The following is a 17,642-nucleotide window of genomic DNA, read 5'->3' as shown; positions in this document are numbered from 1 at the left end:
TAAACATTTCACGCAGGGAATGCCTGACTTCTGATCTCTAAAATTTCTGATTGGGACAGAGCAAACTTGGTATTCAAACTTGGTAATTCAATGCCTCAAAAACTCAATTCCTCTCCTCCTCCTCCTCTTCTACTTTTTCTTCCTCCTCCCTGGCCTGCGTGGTGGTGGCGTGCTCTCACATTCGCAGGGGGCAGATCTGGAGGATAAAAAGCTTCAAAAATATACGCGGCGCTTCGTGCATAGCAAGGATTCTGGTCCTGCGCGTTGGCCGAGTTTTGATGCCGCCTGAGCCTACCGCTCCCCGAGCTTTCCCGGTACTGGGGACTGTTTGTCTGGCGCTGCGGTGAGGGAGTGTATCGGTTGTGGTATTGTCCAGGGTGTGTTGTGGAGGCGATGTTGAATGGACTGGGTGTAGAGAAGCTTACGGTAGGAATGGCTGGGGCTGTGTCGTGTGAAATATGCGATTTAAAATGAGAGACTATGAGTCTCAGTAGATATTATTGGGATATGTAGTATATAAGTCGGTGAAAGGCAAGTTAGGTTTCTCAGAAGTAATAGTTGTGGGGGGTTAGAGGAGGGCACATGTGCAAGTGGCGGCGACAGGATTCCGACACTCGCTCCTTTTATCGTGAAGCTTTATCCCTCAGGCGTGTGACGCACACACACACTGGATCAACTGTGTGTTCTGCTGGCGTGGCCCTCCCGCTGCAAATCGCGCGCACACACACACACACACACACACACACACACACACACACACACACACACACACCCCACTTAGAACAAGAAGAAAAATATATCCTTGACAATTTTCTATTACTATTTCCATTTCTATTATTACTACTACTACTACTACTACTACTACTACTACCACCACCACTACTGTAACTCTCTCTCTCTCTCTCTCTCTCTCTCTCTCTCTCTCTCTCTCTCTCTCTCTCTCTCTCTCTCTCTCTCTCTCTCTCTCTCTCTCAGCATGCTCTGGAGGAACTTAATTATGAGCAATGGAGTGCGCCATATCCTGAGCCCCGCAGTTCCCTCCCTTGGAATTACCTTTGGAAGAATTACTACACTCGCAAACTCGCGGATAGCCATTTCCCTTTTATACTTTCCTCAAAAGTTGGTGGGCGCCGTCGTGTAAGCGAGCGAGTGAGCGTGTAGTACATGCCTGTACACCCAACTTCGCCGGAAGTGTTGGGTTGTGCATTACTAAATATGAGGTGTTGGGGGAGAAAGGGGAGTGGGCGGTAAATGTGATGAGGAGGTATGCATGGAGGTTGGTGCGTGATGGGTAGGGTTAGGCGTGTGTTGGGCTGTGGGTGTGTTGGGAGGAATAAGTCTGAGTGTACGTGTGTGTGGGTGTCAGTCAGTGGGGGATAGGAGTGTGTGTGTCTATGTGTGTGTGTAAGGTGCAACGAGAGGGCCACGCCAGCAGCACACCCCTGCTCCAGTAGAAGAGTGTCAAACGCCTGAAAGGAAAAGCATCACGGAGAAGGAGCGAGTGTCGAAACCCTTGCGCTGCTCCTCTGCCGTCGCCACGGCAGAGATTATTATATGATTTTCGTGTTTTAATCTTTTCATTTACAGTTATTCCTTCTCTTCTTTCTTTTCCTTCGTCATAAGTTTCATCATTATCTTTCATCATAATTGTTCCTTCCATATATAACAAAGATTTATGTATATTGAATATTAAGGTAGTTGGACGTGTTGACGTTTATATGATTTTATACACAATATATATATATATATATATATATATATATATATATATATATATATATATATATATATATATATATATATATATATAATTATTTTCACAATTGTTATCTTAATTTTAGTTGATTTTAACAATTTTATTTATTTTTAACATTTTGTATTACTGCTTTTTTACTCAACCACAATTGTCATGCCTTTTCATAATTTTGTAGCGGCGCCACATGTCCGAAATGTTGTAGCGCCAAATTTTTAAATCGCTGACGAAAACTCAAATGTTGTATTGTTTCAGTCTTTCAAAGACCATGCGTGTGTCTGCATAACCTCCCTGAGAGTTAGAGTGACAGTCCCGACGCTACTCGTTCTCCTCTGCCTGTAAATAATGCAGCGGTGGGCTGGTGGTCTAAAGGTTGACTTCGATCCCTCCTCACGGTAGTTTCTCTGCTGTGAAGTTAGTTTCTGTCATAACGCGTCCGCTCCACCTGACCTTGCTGCTGCGCCGGGCCTTGACTCAGTCTGTACCTCATGGCAGTATCCAGGTAGGAGACGTAACTCTCTCTCTCTCTCTCTCTCTCTCTCTCTCTCTCTCTCTCTCTCTCTCTCTCTCTCTCTCTCTCTCTGTGCTACTCTGTCTCTCTCTCTCTCTCTGTGCTACACTACCCAAAAGACTGCAATACCAAAAAAATCTACAAATAGGGAGTCATGGAGAAAAAAAAAAATGTGTACAATTGAAGCGAGTAATCCTTTCTGGTTAAGAATGGAGTTCTCGTCACACACGGAAGGAGAGAATAGATTGCCTTTGTCCTTTTTAGGCTGCTGAATTATTCAGGAGACTGGAGTACAAAAGCATCTGTATGAAAAGTAGGCAGTCATAAGAAAAGTGTCTAGAATTAAAGGGGTAAAAAATAAATAGGATGTTAATTTTGTTTCTCTTTAGGCTACAGAGATATTAAAGGGACTGCAAGTCTAAAAAAAATATATTGCAAAAATTGTGCAGCATTGTAGGGACTTTTCCTGCCTTGAAACAGTGGAAGAGAGAGAATAAGAGGCTAATTTTGTCCCCTTTAGGCTACATTATAAAAGGGACTGCAGTACAAACGCAAGCCTAAAAAATATGTTGTAAAATTTGTGCAGCATTTTACGGACTTTTCCTGTCTTGAAATAAAGGAAGAGAGAATAAGAGGCTAATTTTGTCCTCTTTAGGCTCCATGATACAAGGATGTAGTACAAACGCAAGTTTAAACAGTATAGAGTCAAAACCATCCAGCACTCAGTGGCCCCATCGCGCTGGTCAGTAGAGGATCCGAGGCCACCAGACGCAGACCTTTCTGGGTCGTAACGTGATAACCCGGGGGACGTAAATAGGTGAGTATCGGGTGTGAGTGTCAGAATAGTCCAATACTTGCTTAAAGGTCAGGGAAATTGAGCACACCAGACACGCTCCACAGGACACAAGCTCTCGTTCTTCACCTCCATTCATTTCAGCCAGACGACGCGAGGAGGAAAGTGCGGGAGACTGGAACGAAGCGACTGGAGAGTTATGAAGGATGAGTGTGAAGATTCTTTGTCTTTTTGTTTATCTATTTATTTATTCATTCATTTATCTGTTTATTTATTTTATTTATTTACTTATTTTTGTGGTGTGCGTTTGTGCAAGGTGTAGAGTCTGCTTGTTTTCTTTCTGAGATTTACACTATAATCTTTGAAGCAATACTCACATAAATGGGCACTGAATATTTAATAAAGCTTCCCAAAGGTTTACACTGTCATCGTTCAAGCAATGCTCACCAGAGTGGGGACAACATTTAGTAAAGCTTCCCAAGTGTAGGTAATTTGATGTTTACTTAGTAAAACCACAGCGGGTTGCTGAAATAAAATGGTTCTCTCATAAGGGCGCAATGATGATTAATTTTTGTCTCCTTTATTTTCTTTCTTTTTTTTCAATGGTAATGCATGACGAGAGTTGCAGCATCACCATTATGGACACACTCTTCAAGACCCCTATTATTGTCCTCTCTGTGTGAAATGCGTATGGAAAGTACTTATAGAACACCAAATCCGAACTGTGGTCTCGGAATTTCGTGTTACTGGCCAGTGTTCAGTTATATGATGCTGCGAAGGGTCTTCGGGTCTTCCAGGCTCAATTCCCTAACCTTCCAGAAATTGAGTCCATTGCAATATGAAAAGGATATAAAAAAAGGTGCCAGATTATGAAAAAATGCAGTTGTAGTGTAGAATGTCACTAATATTGTACCGAAATGCATTATTCGTACATATTTTGAAATTTTTAAAGCATTCTGTACATCTTACCGTGTTGTTTTATATTTGACAGTGCCACCGAAGTCCCGAGCGGCTTCGAGACAAGGAAGAGAAGCTACGCGGCTCACTTCTGCCAGTCAGTCAGTGGTCAGTGGCGTCAGCTTTGTTGTGGTGTACGCGTGAGTCTTGTGTTTTCTTGAACGCTTTTTTGAGCTTTAGGTGAACCAAAACTCTCCCAAAGCCTGTGCACAGTGGTCAGCAGGTATGTTAACTTGGTAATGAGTGTATTTGGACATATACTGCTGGTGAAACTGGTGTGTCATGCCTCGCTAGGCTAGTAGGAAGCAAGTGGTTGAGGAATCACAGTTGCCAGACCATTAATAACTAACATTCTTAATTTTGCATAGTTATCAGTTTTTGTATTTCATATGACTATCTAGGATTTAAGTGTTTCCAGTGCCATGAATCTAAAGGAATGGTGCTCGAAATGGGAGGTTGTAAGGCTGAGGGACACGAAAATAGGCTTGAGTGTTGGCGAGAGTGGGCGGTGCGCCTACTGTCTAGGCGTCTCTGCTCCCTCACCACGCACCCCGCCGCTGTCACAACATTCCCCGGTATATTACACTTGTTTCTTGAATGTTTACCGTAAAGTCTGCAATCAGGAATCATCGTAAACATTAACCATTGTTGTCTCTCTGATCACCACCACATCCTCTGGCGTTCCACCTTCTACCACTCCGATATTATCTTCCACTTCCTTGTCGCTGTTTGTTCCTCCATCACTTTCATAACCATCATCAACTGCCTTTCCCTCATCACCACATCCTTCACCTCCACCACATCAACTCACTCCGCTTCATCAACTCATCCATACGAGGAATCATGTGGGGAGCCAAGAATGAGAGAGCTGAGGTGAATCAACACTCTTTAGTAGAATCACTGTTCATCTCATTAAATTGAGAGTGACTTACCTTGTTGCCATGGGTTTATCTTTACCCCCACCAGCCCCACCCCAACCCAACCTCCCCCCAGCCTTACCTCCCCTAGTCTCACCTCCCCAGCCCCATCTTTCCAACTTCCTGTTCCTAGCTTCGCCTCCCCAGCCTCACCTTCCCAGCCTTCCTTAGCCTCACCTCCTCAGTCTAACCTCCACAACCCTGTCTTTCTCAGACTGCAAGACGAACGACGTACCACAAAGCCTACCAAAGAGAGAGAGAGAGAGAGAGAGAGAGAGAGAGAGAGAGAGAGAGAGAGAGAGAGAGAGAGAGAGAAATGAGAAGTTATATAGGTAGATAACAGACAGATATATAAATAGATAAACAGATATAGAAATTAGACAAGCAGATGCAGATAGAAAGATAGACAGATAGATACATGGATAGATGCAGAGAAAGAAAAACACATAGATAGATACAGAACAACACTGAGGTAAATAGAAAAATAAAATACATTGATGTATCGGCACAAAGACAAATCAACAGGTAGACAAACAGACAGACAACCAGCTAACAACCGCTAACCTAATCCCACCTCAAGTATAACTGAGATTCTTGATATTCACGTCATCCAAACAAGTCAATGTAAATACCTAAAGGCCAATTCTGCTGCTGCTTCCTGGCCTCCTCGTGACACACACACACACACACACACGGTAATGACTCGTGCAATTACGTGGTCTGCGGGGGTCGTTACTACTAAAGCTGGGGAGTGAAGAAGCTGGGGGGTGGGTGGCATGGCAAGCAGGAGAGAGGAGGCGAGGCCAGGAAGGTTACGCGTTCGATCATGGAAACCTTTTTCGTCACCTTCACCTGGATGTTGCGGCGTCATAACTCACTTAGAATCATTGATGCAGTGAGGCGCTGGTCACTGCACCGCGGGGGCGCCTCGATCATGAATACTATCGTGCGGAAAACCAGTAACTTCCAATAAAGTGTCCACCTAGTATTAAGAAAGTGAGAGGAAGAAATGTTTGCCAACGCCCTTCATAAGGAGACGAAACGAACTGGAATAGACCAGAGAACCTCATGAAAATAAAACCTTTTGCTCCACATTTGGATTAAATTGTTGGACTTGCCTATAGACTCCCACACTCTGGCGTCTTGAGTGAGTTTTTTTTTCACGATTTTTTTATTTTTATTGCATGAATACAAAAATAAAGTGAACCTCTTCCCTCTCACTCACAGTCTTCAAGGAACATTGTAGTTTTTGTTGTCCTTGGCACGAGCTCTTAAATGATAATACTAATAAAAAAAGAACAATAAAAAAAAATATATAATCCAGTAAAGATTTCCCTCCCACTTACAGTCCTCGTTTTCTAAGCTCTCCACGGCAGGACTCCACGCAGGTCGCAGGAAACTGAGGGCAGAGTCTTCTTTTTCTATGGCCTTTGTTCTACTGTTAATATTCATTCTGCTTCGTGGGTTGGGAAGTGTTAAGTTGATATTTTCTCGTGTCTTAATTCTACACAATTATAAAACATTTCTTTCTGGAAAGTGAGGAAATACGAGTCAATTCTTTACCTTCAGTTTTTGTTCCATTAATACGAATCCCTGTGCTATTTAAATATAGTAATGTTTAATAGATTTTTATTTTCACTTTTTATATTGTTCAGCACATAATCTTAGCCACGTTCCTTAACAGTGAGGAGGGATGCATAGTGTGTATCCCTAACCTCTGTTGTACTGATACCATTCCTTCTGCCGTAACTTTAGTGCTTTCCACGAAATATTTTTCTCACTTTGAAAGTTCTTTACGACATAAATCTCAAACATGTTCTTGGAAAGTGAGATTATTTTTCTCTGTCCTTTGTTCTACTCCTACGATTCCTCCTGTTTCCCAGGTTCGATAATCTCAAACTGACATTTTCTCGTTTTTGTAATTCCTCAGGGGAAAAATTTCAAACACGTCCTTCAGAGTGGGAAGGCCTGTGTCTTCTTTACCTTTAAACTTTGTTCTGGTGATATGATTTGTTCTGCGATGTAACGTTAATAGTCTTCAGTACATATTTTCTACCTTGGTTTAGTAACACGATTCCATCTGGTATGTGTGTACTAAGCTGATATTTTCTTGTGCTCTGAGTTTTTAGAGGAGGTTTTAATTACGTTCACAAAAGTGAGGAAAGGAGCCTTCATAATCTTTACCCTTTTTTCTACTAATGTGATTCCTTCTCTTACGTCCTCTAGGAAGTCTTAAGTTCAGTTTTTTCGTTTTATATATATATATATATATATATATATATATATATATATATATATATATATATATATATATATATATATATATATATATATATATATATATATATATATATATATATATGTATTTATTTATTTATTTACCTTTTTTTTTTTTTGCGATGGAATTTGAGGCATGGTTCATAAAAGTGAGGAGAGGAGTTCTCTTTAACTGAAGCTTTTGTTTTTGTAATACGATTCCTTGTGGTGTGTAACTTAAGTATTGTTTTTGTAAGGTCTTGAAGACAGAATTTCACCACATGCCTGGAGTGTGAGGCGGGAAGAGTCAGTTCTTTATCGTTGGCCTTTTGGTCTTTTTATTTCATCACGACAGAATCTCAACCACTTCCTTGAAAAGTGACGACCAACGAGTACATGACTTGTTTGTGGGTTTTGTTATACTAATGTGATTCCTTTTGTTATGTAAGTTAGTGAGTTTAAGTGATTTATTCTCCTTTCCTTAATTCTTCTTGACTAGTTTAAACCACGTTCCAGAAAACTAAGGGAGGATTAGAATTCCTTATCTCTGCCTTGTAATGTGGCAGTGCAAATCCTTCTCTGATGTAGATTTTAAGTTTTTTTTTTTTCAGAATTGTTCTGGGCAGATTTTAAACCATGTTCATTATGAAAAGTTTTATTAGTCTTTAAGGAAATATTTCATTTTTCTCTCGCCAAACTTTTGAGGACAATAATCTGAGCCACGTTCAAGGTGAAGGCTTCGTTTCATGGAATAGAAAGGGATGTGTTTTGTTAATGTGTAGCGGCAGATTTATCCCAGAGCGTGTCTTTATAAGCTAGGGAGTCTTAGGCAAACATTTTCTTTTCTCCTTCAGTTCCTCTGGATAGAAATCTGAGCCACATTCCTGGCAAAGTGAGAAGAAGTTTGTGTTTTCTTTATTTATAGCGTTAGTTTTATTTCCAGGGCTCATTTTTGGCACGTAAGTATATGTTTTATTTTTATTTATTACTTTTTGGATGAGGGAGGTGGACGTGAGCAGAGTTTGAACTGAGCAGATTGAAAAGACTAGCGTTAACTGACTGAACCATGAGGCACTTGTTTTGTGCGTGTAAGCAAGCTACTCTTAAGTACATATTTTGTTTTATACATTTACCACGACGGAAATTTCTCAAGTATGGCAAAAAGAGGCTCCTTTCCTTCCAACAAATTTATTAGAGTCGTGTTTGTCACTTCCAGCATTACATTTTAGGTTAGATGGTCGTAACAATAAACTCCACATGCAAGCCTTAAAGAATAACATTTCCTTCCACAAGGCACTGTAATTAAGTTCCTCATCTGCAACATCAATTCCATCCCAGCGATTTCTTGTGGTGTGTATTGCACGATCGCTTACTTACTTACGATCGTACGATCCCGGTTATCTTTCCAAGAAAGTGGACGTTACACTGATCCCGGAAAGTTTTAAAGGTCTGGATTTTTAGAGGCTTCGAGTGCCTACCTGACCTATCCGAAATCGCCAGAATTATCTCTCACTCCACCTTTACCTTGACACCGCACACCTGGAATCACCTCTAATACCAGATCAATGTTGGGGGAGTAGAAAACACGATTATTCTATGTTACAACCACATATATTAATATTAATAATAATTCACAAACAACATGAGGTAGTACACGTTACTACATGACGTTCTTGTCACTTCCCACAACACCACAACCCGTTTACACCTCCACCAGTCACTGAAATATTCCCCTCAACCGCAGGAATTTACTCAGACGCCACTACCGCGTCCCCAGACAATAATTCCCGTATTTCACCTCCTCAAGCCTCACAGGAGATCACCACCATCACCAAAGATTACCCATAACACCATAACATCATCCCTAAAATCACCAATACACCACAACACCAGCTTTCAAGGTCAACACCACAACCTCCACTCTCAAAATGGCTGCCAGTTTGACCTAAGTATGACCCCTTCGAACAGCGTCACCGGCACAACTCAACAACCGAATTTGAGCGGACAAGAGCTCTTTGTACCACAAAAGACTCACTAACCTGATCCTGGATATCAAGGTTATACCGCTACATCATTAATACCTCCACAAACTCACTCCATCACCAAACCACACCAGGATCCTTCCCTGAGAGACGTCTTCCCTCCGATATACCTCACGACCTTCCCCTCCTTGGAATGTGTTGTTGCCCACTCAAGCTCCCCTCGTTTCAACATATTTCCACCTCAATTATACTTCCTCCCTTATACATACAAAGATATAGAGAATTTAAATTATGAAGAAAATAATACTACATGATATAAAAAGAGTAAATAAGCCTTACACTACTTATAACCAATAATAAGGATAATGTCCGGGTGGCAGGTAACCGGAACACGGGGGACACTAAGAAAACGTGATCCCATTCAAGGTAAACTCGGCCAATAACATGACAGTAGGTTTATGTTTTTTTTTTTTTTTTTTTTTTTTTTTTTTATGTAGGAAGGATACTGGCCAAGGGCAACAAAAATCTAATAAAAAAAATGCCCACTGAAATGCCAGTCCCTAAAAGGGTCAAAGCAGTGGTCAAAAATTGGTGGATAAGTGTCTTGAAACCTCCCTCTTGAAGGAATTCAAGTCATAGGAAGGTGGAAATACAGAAGCAGGCAAGGAGTTCCAGAGTTTACCAGAGAAAGGGATGAATGATTGAGAATACTGGTTAACTCTTGCGTTAGAGAGGTGGACAGAATAGGAGTGAGAGAAAGAAGAAAGTCTTGTGCAGCGAGGCCGCGGAAGGAGGGGAGGCATGCAGTTAGCAAGATCAGAAGAGCAGTTAGCATGAAAATAGCGGTAGAAGACAGCTAGAGATGCAACATTGCGGCGGTGAGAGAGAGGCTGAAGACAGTCAGTTAGAGGAGAGGAGTTGATGAGACGAAAAGCTTTTGATTCCACCCTGTCTAGAACAGCAGTATGAGTGGAACCCCCCCAGACATGTGAAGCATACTCCATACATGGACGGATAAGGCCCTTGTACAGAGTTAGCAGCTGCGGGGGTGAGAAAAACTGGCGGAGACGTCTCAGAACACCTAACTTCATGGAAGCTGTTTTAGCTAGAGATGAGAACAACACTGGGTCTACAAGCTGCTCATGTTTGTCTGTCTGTCCACGCGTCGCCTGGAACTCGTGTACTGAAAGCCTGCATGGAAATCTGCGGCCGGAAGGGAATTATATCTTGGAACGAGTGAGGAGAGCGGCAGGCAGACCTTGGCAACCCCTCGCGAAGTCTTGGTGTATGTAATCCTGCGTGTAAGGTCTCTTCGAGCTGCCGGGCTGGGAGGTGGTGCAGTTTTGAGTACTGGCAGGTGTATTGTATTGGCAGCGGTGTGCGTCCCTCCCCTGTCGTGCAATTCAGGTACTGCCCGAGCCTTTTGAGTGACGCGGCTTCTGAGTCTTTGTGAAACGTGTTGGTGTGAAGTGTGGGTTTGAGAGGCACCACTGGCAGGCCACGAAGAACAGTGTGGCCCGAGTACTTCAGCCTTTTTACTGTTTATTTTATCGATGGTCAGTGAAATTGGGTACTGTTCGGAACGGAACGGAAAGAAAAGAGTGGGGGAAGTAAAGAAGAACAATATATATAGAGAGGGAAATATGGGTGAATACGAAGTGAAAGAATGGAGTGAAAGGCAGCTGGTACTGTTCGAACCCCTTGACTTACGTGGCTTTTCATCAGCCTTTGTAGAATGGTATAAAGTGTGGCTGTCAAAGACACTACTGGCAGCGTAAAGGATGGCAGGACACTTCACACCTTTTGTGCTTGTTTCATTGTTGGTCACTAAACAAAAAGTGTGTGTGTGTGTGTGTGTGTGTGTGTGTGTGTGTGTGTGTTTTAGTCATTCAGCACTAGGAAGCAGACAAGTATTAAAACAGTTTTTCTATTTACCAGTGATAAGAGAGAGAAAACGCACACACACACACACACACACACACACACACACACACACTTAAGGTAGAGTTGGTGTTAATCCATTAACTGAGGATTACATAGGCGGGGCGCGAGGCAGTTTGATATAATGGGTGTGTCACATAAACAGCTGCGGTGCTCCTTGGTGTATGCAATTTTATTACATTTGCTTGGTGTCAACACAGTTACGTAGTTAATAACTTGCTGCTTCTTTCTCCGACATGGTCTGTATTTCCTGCTGCCTGTGACTGGAGCTGTCTCCACACACAAGTGTCCTCAATAAAAACTACATTGCCTTTCTTTCAAATATGTCTTTTTTTTTTTTTTTTTGCGGGGAAGGATGACTCTATGAACCATTATCTTTCCCTCATTCCTTCACTGCTCATCCAAATTCATATATATATATATATATATATATATATATATATATATATATATATATATATATATATATATATATATATATATATATATATATATATATATATATATATATATATATATATATATATATATATATATATATATATATATATATATATATATATATATATATATATATATATATATATATATAGTATTAGTCCTTCACCTCGGAGTCCCCATCTGGGGAGGGGACCACAAATGTCCCCAGGTAGGACTGCTCTTCAGATATCGACCCTAAGTGCCTTGACACCCCCCTCAACTTTTTTTTTTTATAAACTTCTGCAACGTTCGCTGTCATAGAACTAATTTTCAATCTGTAGAACACCACCTCTCCTCTTGTAAACCTCATCTTCTTTTCGTCACTAAAACACCGGTGTCTGAGGCAACAAACACCGGTGTCTGAGGCAACAAACATTTCCAAATTATTTCCAAAACTAAAGTGTAAACTGAGTTATGGTTATATTTCTGCATCACATGTGCAGAGAGAGAGAGAGAGAGAGAGAGAGAGAGAGAGAGAGAGAGAGAGAGCTGTGTTTTCTAATATTTTCTACGGTTTCTTCAGTCATTCATGTGATGAAAAGTGAAAACACCACCAGGACCACCACCACCACCACCACCACCACCACCACCACCACCACCACCACCACGAAGAACAATGATAATGATGATATATTAATGATGATAGTGTCGATAATAATAATAATAATAATAATAATAATAATAATAATAATAATAATGATAATAATAAAAGACGATCATAATCAACTCAGCATGTGTCGCCATAGTTTTGTTGAGAGAGAGAGAGAGAGAGAGAGAGAGAGAGAGAGAGAGAGAGAGAGAGAGAGAGAGAGAGAGAGAGAGAGAGAGAGTTTTGCGCGTCTGGATTAATTAAAAATTCTTGAGGGAGTTTTGAGAAGTCACTATTAAAGCTTGCTTGAGGAGATATGGAAGAATGGAGAGGGGAGGAAGGGGGAGAAGGTAGAGAAGGGAGAGGGGAGAGGGAGGATGGGAAGGGGGGGAGGGGGGAGAGAGGGAGGGAAGGGAGAATGGAAAGGGTTGAAGAAGAAGAAAGTTTAAGGAAGAGATGAGTGTTGTGTTTTCATGTTTTGTTTATTTATTTATTTATTGTTATAGGTGAGAATTGGGATTGTGGAGGAGAATTTTTTGTTTGTTTGTTTGTTTGTTCTTTCTTGTTTGACCCGCCTTTCGTTCCTCGTTTCTTTGTTCTATATTGTTTGTATTTACTGGTGTTGTTCTTGTCTTCTTGTTACTCCTTTTTTTTTGTCCTTTTCTCCTTCACCTCCTCTCCCCGCCCTTTTCCTTTTCTTTTTTCTTCTCTTTCTTTTCATTTTCTTCTTCCACCACCACCACCACCACAACTACTTTTTTTCTTCTTTCTCTTCTTCACCTCCACCACCACCACCACCACCACCACCACCACCACCAGTTCCCTCCACATTTATCACATAGTCAGTCTCTCCTCACTCGGTCCCTAGTATACAGCAGCACTCGTTCCTCACCTAGTGGCGGCAGTTAGGGTGCACGTCACTCCAGGGTGTTACAGGAGACTCATTACAGGACAGTGAACACGTTGCAGGGGCTCAGGTGTTGTCAGTATTTACTTGGATATAAACACCTTCATTATTCTCCACTCGGGTCCTCTGTGCTTTTTTTCCTGACAGGTTCAAGATTGACTTAAAAAGACTAGAAGAGACTGGTTCATAAATAGATAGGTAGATGAATGAAACAGAGTAAGGAATCAGGTCATTAGTGCAGAGTTATTTGGGAGTTTTAAAAGATTGGACAAATTTATGAATGATTAGTGGAAATTGCTGTGTTTTGTAAAGACTGCCACGTGTAGGCCTGATGGCTTCTTGCAGCTTCCCTTGTTTCCTTTGTAATGTTCTTATAGCCTCGTGTTCTTGAGCTTTTTCTGTCTCACCAGGGCTATTTTCAGAGGCTACAGAGATGTTTTCTGAAGTTGTCACGCGTGCTTCTCCCACTGGTTATGTAGAATCCTTGATCACCTGCTGCTACGAGTACAATAATGATCATTGTGTAGGGAGGGGCTAGCTGGTTTACTGAGGGTTGGGGGCGCCTCTCCCCTCGACCTTCCTCTCTCACGCTTCGCTGCCTTACGTGGGGTGAACACGACCTGGGAAGACATAAACTGATAAAGGAGGAGGAGGAGGAGGAATACAAAGGAATACAAAGGAATACAAAGGAAAGCCAAACAGCAACAGACCTTTTGGTCCTTGCAAGGCTGTTTGGTAACTACTTCTAACTAGCTACAGTGAAGAGAGACAGGACAGCATAGCAAAAGGCTCCTCCCCACCCACCACTCCCTCCAGCTTGCGCTGGCATGGAAATAGTTGGGAAAAGTACCATGCAGTATGGAAAAACTGACATGGAAATTTTCATAGGAAAGGATGAAAGGAAGTTCTACTATTCACCCTACGGTGAACTCTATACGCCTATCTCAAAGTTAATACAAGTTATATTAAAATTGGTGTCTGTTGAATAAGAGTTTAATAGTGAATTTAGTAATTATTCGGACAAGAAGAGAGCTTGTTAGGGATTTGCTTTTAAATATTTGTCTATTTTATTTTTGAATGATTCAATAGTATTGCTGTTCACAATTTCGGCAGGAAGCTTATTCCATATATTTACAATACGATTAAAGAAGAAATGTTTGGCCTCGTGGGATTTAAAACGTTTGGGTATAATCTTGAATCCATTATTTCTTGTTAGGTTAGAATGATCAATGGTAAAATATTTATATGCATCAATGTTACTATATCCTTTGAAAATTTTGAACATTTCAATTAGGTCTCCTCTTATCCTGCGCTTTGTTAAACTAAATAGGTTTAGTTCTTCCAGTCGTTCCTCATACGGCTTATTGCGCAATCTTGGAATCATCTTTGTGACTCTGCGCTGTATCTTTTCTAGTTTTTCAATGTCTTTTTTGTAGTATGGTGACCAGAACTGTACACAGTATTCTAGATGAGGGCGCACCAGTGAGTTATATAAGGCAAGTATAACCTTTTCTGATTTAAATTCAAAGGTTCTTCCAATGAACCCTACTAATTTATTTCCCGTCTTTACTGTTTCTGTGCAGTGTTGACTCGGCTTTAGGTCGTTTGACACAACGACACCAAGATCTTTTTCTTTATCAGCACTTGACAGTGGCATGTTATTCATTACATATCTCGCCTGAACATTGTTGCTTCCGATATGTAGAATTTTGCACTTTTCTATATTGAATTTCATCTGCCATTTTTCTGCCCAGCTTGTTAGTTTATTGAGGTCACACTGCAGTTCCTGTCATTGTGACACAGACGTAACTCTACTTGTTATTTTGGTGTCGTCTGCAAATTTACTTATTTTGCAGTTTATCCCTTCATCAATATCATTTATGTACATTATGAAGAGTACTGGTCCTAATACAGAGCCTTGAGGAGGAGGAGGAGGAGGAGGAGTACTTAGCGGAATAAAAGAAATATAAGTACAGCGGAGACAAGTGGGAGTGAAAATCTGAAGAGGAAAATAGGGAAATGAAGAGAAAGTTTAGTGATAAGTATGAAGGTTACGAGACTGGAAAAAAGAAAAAAATGAAGAACTGAACCAGAGGGATGAACAAGAGAACATGAAAATGAAGAGAAAGGATCAGATGAAGAGGAGAAGGAAAAGGAGAAACAGGAGAAGAATTAAAAATAGAAGGTCGAAGAGAAGGAAGAAGAAGAGGAAGGGGAAATTGACAATGAAGGAAGAGGAGGAGGGGGACGAGGAGGACAAGAAACAGAAAGAGAAGAAAAGAGAGAGAAAAAATAAGTAAGACGGAGTAAGGGAACATGAAAAACAGAGGAACACGAGAATAGAGAAAAGAAGAAAAAAGAAAAGAAAAAAAGAATAACATCAACAGTATCACAAGGTCATTACCTTCACACGGTGTTCACCTGACTGACTCCATGAAATTCGTGCACAACTTTGCTTTTCGCTGACCAGTGCTCACCTCAGCCCCTGCTTGCCTGATTGCCTGCTTGAGGGAACGTGAATGCCCTGAAATTAGTGATTAGCGGACGGCGAGGGACGGAGAGGGAGGCTGGCTGGCGGTGGGAAGGAGGGAGTAGATAGGTGGAATGATGGATGAACTAGAATGGTGGATGGGATGGTTGATAGTGGGTGGCTTGGATGGTTGATGGAAGGATGGAAGGATAGAAGACTGGGATGGACTAGGATGACTGATGGAAGCATGTCTGGACTTGGATGGTTCACAGTGGATGGTCAGGATGGAAAGTATTGATTGTGTCAGTTTTTCTTCGTACTGTGAACCTCAGAGGGAAAAATGTTGAAAAAAATGCCTTGAGTGGAATGTGTCCAGAGGGGAGAATGTTTAAAGGGGAAAATTATTAGAGGGGAAATGAATAGAGGGGAAAATGTGCACAAAAGGAAAATATCAAGAGGGAAACACCACTACAGAGAAAAATTACTTGAGGGAATCATGTCTACAAAGGAAAATATCTAAAGAAGAAAATGACTAGAGAGGAAAATAATTACTAAAAGGAAAATGACCACAGGGAAAATTACCAGAAAGAAAAAAAAATAAAAGGAAAACTGTTCAGTGGGGGAAATGTGTACATGAGAAAATAACGAGAGAAAAAAATGACGATAAAAAAAAATGGTGAGGGGAAATTTAAATAGAAAAATTACTCCTTTTTTTTCGATATGGTTCCTGTGACCTCGTTGTAGTGTGAAAATACTCATACATACAAGGCAGGGAGCGTTGTAATTCTATCTAGACTCTTGACCTCAGCTGACAGTCTTAAGAAGGCCCTCACACCCTCTTTCTCTCTCCCTCCTTCCCTTCCTTCCTCCTCTTTACCTTCTTTCTTCCTCCTGCTCTTTCTTCCTGTTCTTCCAGGTCTTCTTGTCTAACACTTCCTGGTTTCCTCATTTTCTTATCCTCTCCTCATTCTTCTCCTCCTCATCTTTCTCTTCCTCTTTCTTCCTCTTACTGGTTGCTTTTCTTTCCCGCGTTCTGGTTTCCTAACTTCTTCCTGCTGTCTCTTTACTCCTTTCCTACTCATTCCTCCTACTCTTCTTATTCCCCATCTATTTTTCTTCCCTTTCTTCCTTTTTCAGTCTTTCTTCTCTTCCTCCCCTATCCTATCTACTGCCTTTCCTCCTCTTCCTTCTCCCGTCTTTTACTCTAATTCTTTTCCTTCTACTCTTCAAATGTTCCTTTCCTCGTGTTTCCTTACGTCTCTACTAGTCATAATCTTCATCAGTAATCTTCCTACACCTTCCCTTTTCTCTACTGCCTTTGTATCACTCAGTCCCACAATGAGATGAATGAAAATGATGAAAGGTGATGGAAATTTTGATCCTACGCTATTCATGGGGCTACAGAGGGAGGCGCAGCAAATGAAAGTGAAAGAGAGCTCGCCAATACCGTAGATTTTCACACTTGTTAGCTGGCAGGGGAGAGAGGTCGTGAAGCAGCGCTCATGGCCTTGTAAGAGTCAACGAGTGAGTGAGTCAGCGAGTGAGCGAGTCAGCGAGTGGACTTGAAGAACGATATGGAGAGAGAGAGAGAGAGAGAGAGAGAGAGAGAGAGAGAGAGAGAGAGAGAGAGAGAGAGAGAGAGAGAGAGAGAGAGAGAGAGAGAGAGAGAGAGAGAGTTATGTAACAGTAAGAATCATGAGAAATATGCGTGAAATATTTGCAAAGTATGTAAGGTTGCAGAGATCACACACACACACACACACACACACACACACACACACACACACACACACACACACACAAAGTTTCCATGATAGTCATAACGAAATTTCTTCTTACCTCCTCCACCACCACCACCACCATCACCTAGTCCTCCTCCCTCATTATCTTATCATCTCATCTACTGATCCACTTCACTCTCCTCTCCTCACTCTTGGTCTTCCCTGCAGGACTTGCTCTCATTAGAGGCAGGAAGGAGGAGAGTAACGGTTTGTTACAGGTGTCTTCCCTCCCCTCCCCCAGTGATGATACAGGTTGTCACGAAGCTGATTAACCTGGTGCAAGTTGTCAAGTAATCTTCTCATCT

At 41.4% G+C, this 17,642-nt stretch overlaps 1 long non-coding RNA gene across 2 annotated transcripts in view; it reads left to right on the top strand.

Annotated features, from left to right (window-relative positions):
- Positions 1-17,642, top strand: part of LOC135098056 (uncharacterized) — a 46,426-nt gene that overhangs the window by 15,783 nt on the left and 13,001 nt on the right. For both annotated transcript variants that reach the window (XR_010266521.1, XR_010266522.1), the window contains exon 4: positions 4,049-4,122. This is a non-coding gene — a long non-coding RNA (uncharacterized LOC135098056). The remainder of the gene's footprint in view (positions 1-4,048; positions 4,123-17,642) is intronic.

This window comes from Scylla paramamosain, unplaced genomic scaffold (genome assembly GCF_035594125.1).
Source record: "Scylla paramamosain isolate STU-SP2022 unplaced genomic scaffold, ASM3559412v1 Contig42, whole genome shotgun sequence".
NCBI classification, from domain to species: Eukaryota; Metazoa; Arthropoda; class Malacostraca; order Decapoda; family Portunidae; genus Scylla; species Scylla paramamosain.
This window is presented reverse-complemented; position numbering and strand designations above follow the sequence as displayed.